This window comes from Apteryx mantelli, chromosome 2 (assembly GCF_036417845.1).
Source record: "Apteryx mantelli isolate bAptMan1 chromosome 2, bAptMan1.hap1, whole genome shotgun sequence".
NCBI classification, from domain to species: domain Eukaryota; kingdom Metazoa; phylum Chordata; class Aves; order Apterygiformes; family Apterygidae; genus Apteryx; species Apteryx mantelli.
In genome coordinates, this window is record NC_089979.1 from 80,923,194 (window position 1) to 80,929,667 (window position 6,474).

At 36.1% G+C, this 6,474-nt stretch overlaps 1 long non-coding RNA gene across 1 annotated transcript in view; it reads right to left on the reverse strand.

Moving 5' to 3' along the window:
• LOC106482915 (uncharacterized) overlaps positions 1–6,474 on the reverse strand; it is a 115,767-nt gene that overhangs the window by 22,428 nt on the left and 86,865 nt on the right. The window contains exon 3 of the long non-coding RNA XR_010883587.1: positions 4,987–5,118. This is a non-coding gene — a long non-coding RNA (uncharacterized lncRNA). The remainder of the gene's footprint in view (positions 1–4,986; positions 5,119–6,474) is intronic.

The window sequence follows — 6,474 nt, forward strand, 5'->3', positions numbered from 1 at the left end:
GACTAGTTTCAGTTATAGTTATTTATATAGACATAACCATATATATACATTCACATTCTAATTCATACAGTTAATAAATTTTATTCTAATATTATGATAGCTGGCCAGAATAAAAGGATTTAGGTTTTGGCACTTTTTTTTTTTAACTTGAAATTTGAGAGAAACACGGATAAGAAAACTTTTCTTTTTACTTCTCCCCTTGCAGCATACATCAGCTGACTATGGATTGAGCACTCAGCTGGGATAGGAATTAGAAATCTGAGTTTTGTTATCATCCACTTTACATATAAAAGCGCTTCTCATAGTGATTCACGTCATTTTCACAGCAGATATATGAGGTTGCTTCCTCCTCTTACTAGAAAGTCTATCACGAAGTTGAGAAATGTTCATTAAAACAAACACATGAACCTCCCACAAATACTATGCTAACCTTTCATATTCAACATCATGGAGATATGATTACATGAAGAAATTTTAAAATAACTAACTATGTATATACCTACATACAAATCTGGACCTAACGCACCTTCTGATTGTGTTTTTAAATAAAAATCTGACTAGGGGACAGCTTAGCAAAAGAGCTAGTTGGATGCCCTTCTGAAAGATATGCTGCAATTCATCCAGAAGCTATAGGTTCAATGCAGGAAATAGTGTGCGACATTTTATAAACTGTATTATGCAGGAGATCAACCTAGATGATTGTATGATTTAAAAAATCATATGTATGCAGATGTCTCTCAACTGAAAAATATGTCATTGTGGAAAAACAATACAAGCTAAATATTCTCAGGCAGTGAAACTATTACAAAGCTTAATTATACATTTGAATTAGTGTTGCTACCATCTTTATGAGCTTAGGTGACAAGCAAATGTAGCTGTGTTCAGAGTTGTGTCATAGGGATGTTCACTAAACACATGCTCCCCTCTTGATTAGACTTCACCTCTAGATAGCACTAGTTTCTTCTCTCCACTGAAGTCAACTATTGACGTGTTTAATAGCCAAATGATGTATGAGCAGACTTTACAATTCTTCTCATTACCTTGTCTTGTCTGGTCAGATAGTCCTTTGCTTTGGGTTAAGTTTGAGTCCATTCCTGCTTCTGACAAACATGATTGTTTATTGCATTATATTAAATTCATTGTGGCTGACTGGGTAACCAATGCACAAGCTGTAAGCTGGGGCCATAGGGGCTGGCAGTTGTCAGCGCTGTGATAAGCTAGTGCTTTATCATCAGAAACTAAAGAATACTTAAATGATAGTGGCTATAGTTATGGTCATAATTTATTGGCCTCCAGTGACTACTTGCTGTATGGTGCCCTGCCTTTTCTCTTCTCAATTTCTGTTTTGCTGTAGTTGGTGTTATAAAATCTCAGCAGTTCTCTTGCACAAAATCTTTATCTCTGTAATACAAGAAAAGGCAAGAAAGGATATACAGCAGAGAGTTGGAGAGACTAATAATACATTGGAAAGTTTTATGTAAGGCTTTTATTTATTAAAAGAAAAAAGCTCTCTCTGTCAAAACTGACTGAGCACGTCCATCTTTCCTGGCACCTCATCTCTCAATGGTTTTTAAAGGTTTCAGTTAAACAAGCTATTATATTATTGCATTTATGTTTTGATTCTACTCTTAAAAAGGTAATGACGTGATTTTCATAAGCGTTCCTAAAACTGGTCAAGAAATCATTATTTTGAGAAAGATGAAACTATCTTATTTTCATCTCCATCTTTTCATCTTTTTCTTTATCCAAATTTTCTGTGAAAAACTAGCAATATTTGCAGTTTTAGAATTTTCTCTTCATAAAAGTTTTTTCTTTTTTTCCCTCTGTACACAAGCCAAGGCAAAGGGCTCCATAGATTTGCTCACTGTGTATATGAAATGAACTGTACTATTCCTTCTTCAAAAAACTTAGCATCTAAGAGTGAAGGCATGGTAATAGTTATCATAGATATGACCCATTTTTGGTGAAATTACTTGCAGTTGTTTTGAGACTTGGTCTGCTCCTGACAGCACAGACATGCACCAAAATTTTGCATCTGTGACCCCATCCTAGTATCAACTTTAAAGACCAGTGAGATCAAGAGACATCCTGCTACTTCACGTTTCACACTGTCTTCATAAATGTTCAAGAGAAACAAGTCAGACTAAATAACAAAGTAAGTAATAGAACCAAAACCTCACCCATTCCTATACAAATTAATATACTATCCAGCTTGGAAATTAGTGCAAAAATAGTGGGGTTTTATGCCCTTTAGACAAGGTGTGGAGAGCTTGTTCAGGCCAATTAATGAGTTAGTTCTTGTCAATTCTTTATTCTTGAGTGGTCCTATTGTATCAGTCATAGAGCAGACTGTTGTCATGTATCCTCACATCTATCCCTCACATCCCCACAGAATTTTTGGTGAAGTAACTTATCACATTCCCGCTGAGCAGTTCCCCAGCATTCCTCAGGTCAGAGCAGAGCAGAGACCCTTATCATTTATACTACTCACAGTATATGAGTGCCTGAATGAGGACCTGATAACTTCAGGGTGTCTGTCTGCAGGTATCCAGTGGGAATATCAGTGTTTAATTAACCCATATATCTACGTCCACCCTATCATTTACTTTAGTACTCTGCTTAGGTTATCATGATCAGATAATACAATAATCCTATTACTACTGCTTTTGTTAGTTTATCATGTCTCTTTATATTTTGGCTGCATTTTTTGGCACAGCAAATTTCCCTCTTTTATCTCTCTATTTCTTCTTACTGACTGCCTCTGTCAGCAGTTGCTGAACAGTGGTCTGTGGCCTAGAAAGAGAAAACTGCCATGGGCTTGGTTTAGTTTTTCCAAAGAGAGGTCTTTAATTGTTTTATCCCCCAAAATTAAGAATTGCTCATCTACCCCATTTCAATATTCCTTTCTAACACTTCCATATATTTCCATTCTCTTTCCAGATGTTACTGATTCCTAATTTATTCTCCTCCAGTTGTCTTTGTTCCCACACTCATGTTCAGCTTTGACTACTGCAGCTACTGTATGACTTCAGAACAGAGGTCACCATAGCTTACTTGGTCCCATGATTGCATACTACTGTTTTGTCTCTATTTGGGCTTACCTACCACCTAAGTGGTTTTCGGTCTTAAAATAATAATAATAATAATAATAATAATAATAATAATTTTTCCTGATAGACTTCTGTGGAATCAGGGCTTTCAGGTTCCCAGCTTCCTAGTGGGGAATGTCAAGAGCATACGCTTTTATATTGCTTGGCAGATTGACCCAGTACTGTAGTTTCCAGGGTGTCCACACATACAAGGTACATATGAATGTCTGTGAAAAGAAATTTGATAGGTATTTGCAGTTACCAAAAATTTTGAGAGGGATTCTTGCAGATGAAGGAAAATAGTACTTGAATAAGACAGAAGGTGGCAAGATCAAGCCCTTAGCTTAAATGATCTATTTTGCATATTTGGAATAAATTGTATATCTTATGAATCTTACCATTGTTCAAACTTTCTATGGAAATGGAATGTTTAACAACTTTGCATGAAATTCTAGTTGTACTGCAGTACATAGGATATTTCATTAATGATAGTAAGGGTGAGATTCTAGGATATACATGGAGTAAGGCTTTCAGTCAGATCTTTTCTATTCTTTTTCTCAGCTATTCTGCAGAATTCTATAGAAGTGAAAGGATGCTTGAGCATATTCTGTCAGGAAGAATGATAAAGCAGTGTACTAAGACTAGAAATTTAAATGTGATTTCTAGCTGTGTCACAGATTACATGTGTGATGTTAGGAAGAGCTCTTAAATTCTTCATTCCCTTTTTTCCTCAAATATGAAGTGGGGATTGATTATAATACTTGAGTTAAAGAAACACCATTGTTACTTTAGATTTTGCATTCCTTGGAACAGAACCTCTTTATTGCTATGTGGGTTTAGTTGGGAGTTGTTGTAATACCAGTAACTAGTGAAATCCCACAGGCTTTTTCAAGAATCAAAAGAAAGTTTATATTTGCCTATTTAGCTAATTCTATAGAATTAGAGCTGAGGAAAAAAAAAAAAAAGATTCCCTCTCACCCACAACTTTCCAAGAAAAAGAAAAACAATTCTACAACAGGAGGAAACTAAAAACACTACACTTTTTTCATAAAACATCACAGAGAATGCTACCTGACTACTGCAAAGGTGTTAAACAGCTCTGCTCAAAACCCTGTTTTGCCATTTTCCACCAAGCAGCAACAGTGTTCTAAGTGCTTAAAACTGGCTGCTTGATGATCACCTGTACTGTTATTGTGGCTATTCCACTTCAAGTAAACAAATAAGACTAAAGATTTAAATCTATACTTCTGAAGACCCAAACTGTCAGGTCATTGTGGAAAGCCTTTGCTCCTCCTCAACCAAATTTCCACACTTGGACCTCTCAAAGCTTTATCTGCATCAGTACATTCCTTTTAAAAGCCCTGTGTTAGACAAATCTTTATTCTCCGGGGGGAAAAAAAAAGCTAAAAAAATATTTGTTGTCTCTCTATAAAAAACTGTTAGGAGAGAATCTGTTAACCAACTGCATTTGTTAACCAACTGCATTGTTCTTAATTATCACTAAGGAGCTGTGCCATTCAATATGTTATATAAATTTTTAGGTGAAGAAACAGTAAGTATCTCCAAAAACTGGGCTTGACACTGTCAATATCCAAAAAAAAAAAAAAAAAGTCACATACGGTTCTTATGAGAACATCTTAATTTGGGTGAGCAATTCGGACCTGAAAAATCATGTATCCATATAGAAAAAGAAAGTTGGAACAGATGCTCTTGAGGAGATCAGCTACCAAAGACAGGACATCATTATTGTTTAATGTAATTAAACAGACAGAAAGATAAAATGCAGAGTTTCTGTTTTGTATAAAGTGTCAAGGCTATCTTACATTCAAGCATACATCAAATAAAAGGAATTCTCAAATAGTTTCAAAATAAACAAAGAAAACCCGAATATTCCCACCTCTAAGGCACCATGAATTTTGTTCTTCAGCTTTCCTTATGCACTCATTTGCCTGACACCGTGCTACTCCATTTTCCCTCTGAAGTCCTGCAGATTTATAAAGTGTAGACTACATTATCTGTCAAACTCCATCTAGAAAAATGAACGAGAATATAATATGTCAAGGCATAGCAAGGAGAATGCAGTTCACTGGGCTGCAATTAAGACTGACCTAAGGTCTAATCCCAGTTATTTCTGCGAGGTAGCTTGGGTAGATCATTTCTTCACTTTATTCTCATCCACAAAGTGGGTTTGCAGTTTACTAATGCAAGGAGCTATATAAATCTGTCTAGATGTTACTAAGGTGACAATTACCTGGTATTTAATAATAGATCTTTTTCTAATTATGCATTTAAATTAAAAGTTGACGAGCTCATTGACTGTCTTACTCCAAAGTCTAAACTAGACAAAAAGGGAGGACATAATATTTCACTTTCTGTTATACAGTCCATACATAGACATGTATTTTACAGCATGCCTGTATCCCAGCTCTAAATGCTTTATTAACACAATCAGTCTACGTTATCTTTCTTAAAATGTTATATTTAATACTTCATCTCTGACTTGGACATATCTACTATATTTCCTTTGTCCATCAAGAAGGTCACACGTTCAGCTAATGTATTTAAATCCATGTCATTCATTTGAAAGCCAAAGCATTCACTTCACTGCCCGATTATCCCAAATCATCTTCATCTTTCAGTGACCTTGAATAGGCAAATGTTCTTAATAAGTTCTGTGTGAGACCGGGCTTACTAAAGGCAAAGACAGAAAGAAGTGTAAGCATTCCTGGCTCTCCAACTGCTTTCTGTCTACCAAGGCGGCTGAGATACATTTTAAATTTCACATTAACAATTTCTTGTGAGAACAGTTTTTGATTTACTGCACATTTGCAGCATCTGTCCAACACATCCAGATTTCTTTGGAATCCAGGAGGCTGAGAAAGGGAAATAACGAAGATTTGTGCCATCCTTTTCTTGTGGCAGTCCTCAGAGAGCTCAAGCAGGGAATATATATTCTGGTGTGTTCTGCTTGAAGGCTGGTGATTACATGTCCAAGATGAAAAGCTCCTCTGCGTTATGAACCTTTTAGTTAAAAATGAGCGTTTCTGGATGCATATTAAACTTGACACATTAACTCCTGGATAAGTTACTTACAAAGGGAGCTGCTTAAGACTATTAAGACATATACAGTGAAATCCTAGGTGCTAAGTAGAGTTAACATGATTCCAAAGTGTATTTGTTTTTGAAGTGTCTGGTTTAGCTTAAGTTCTCTCTTTAATCATGCATACCGCTCCGGGCTGCCAAAAAGGCAGCGATCGGCATTGCTTAGTGAAGGCAGCTTAGTGCTGTCAGCCATCTTATCTCCCCTGCCACATGGGCGATAGCTTTTCTCTGCGAGTATAAACACTAAAATGGAGCTATAATCTCACCTTAGTCCTACAGATTT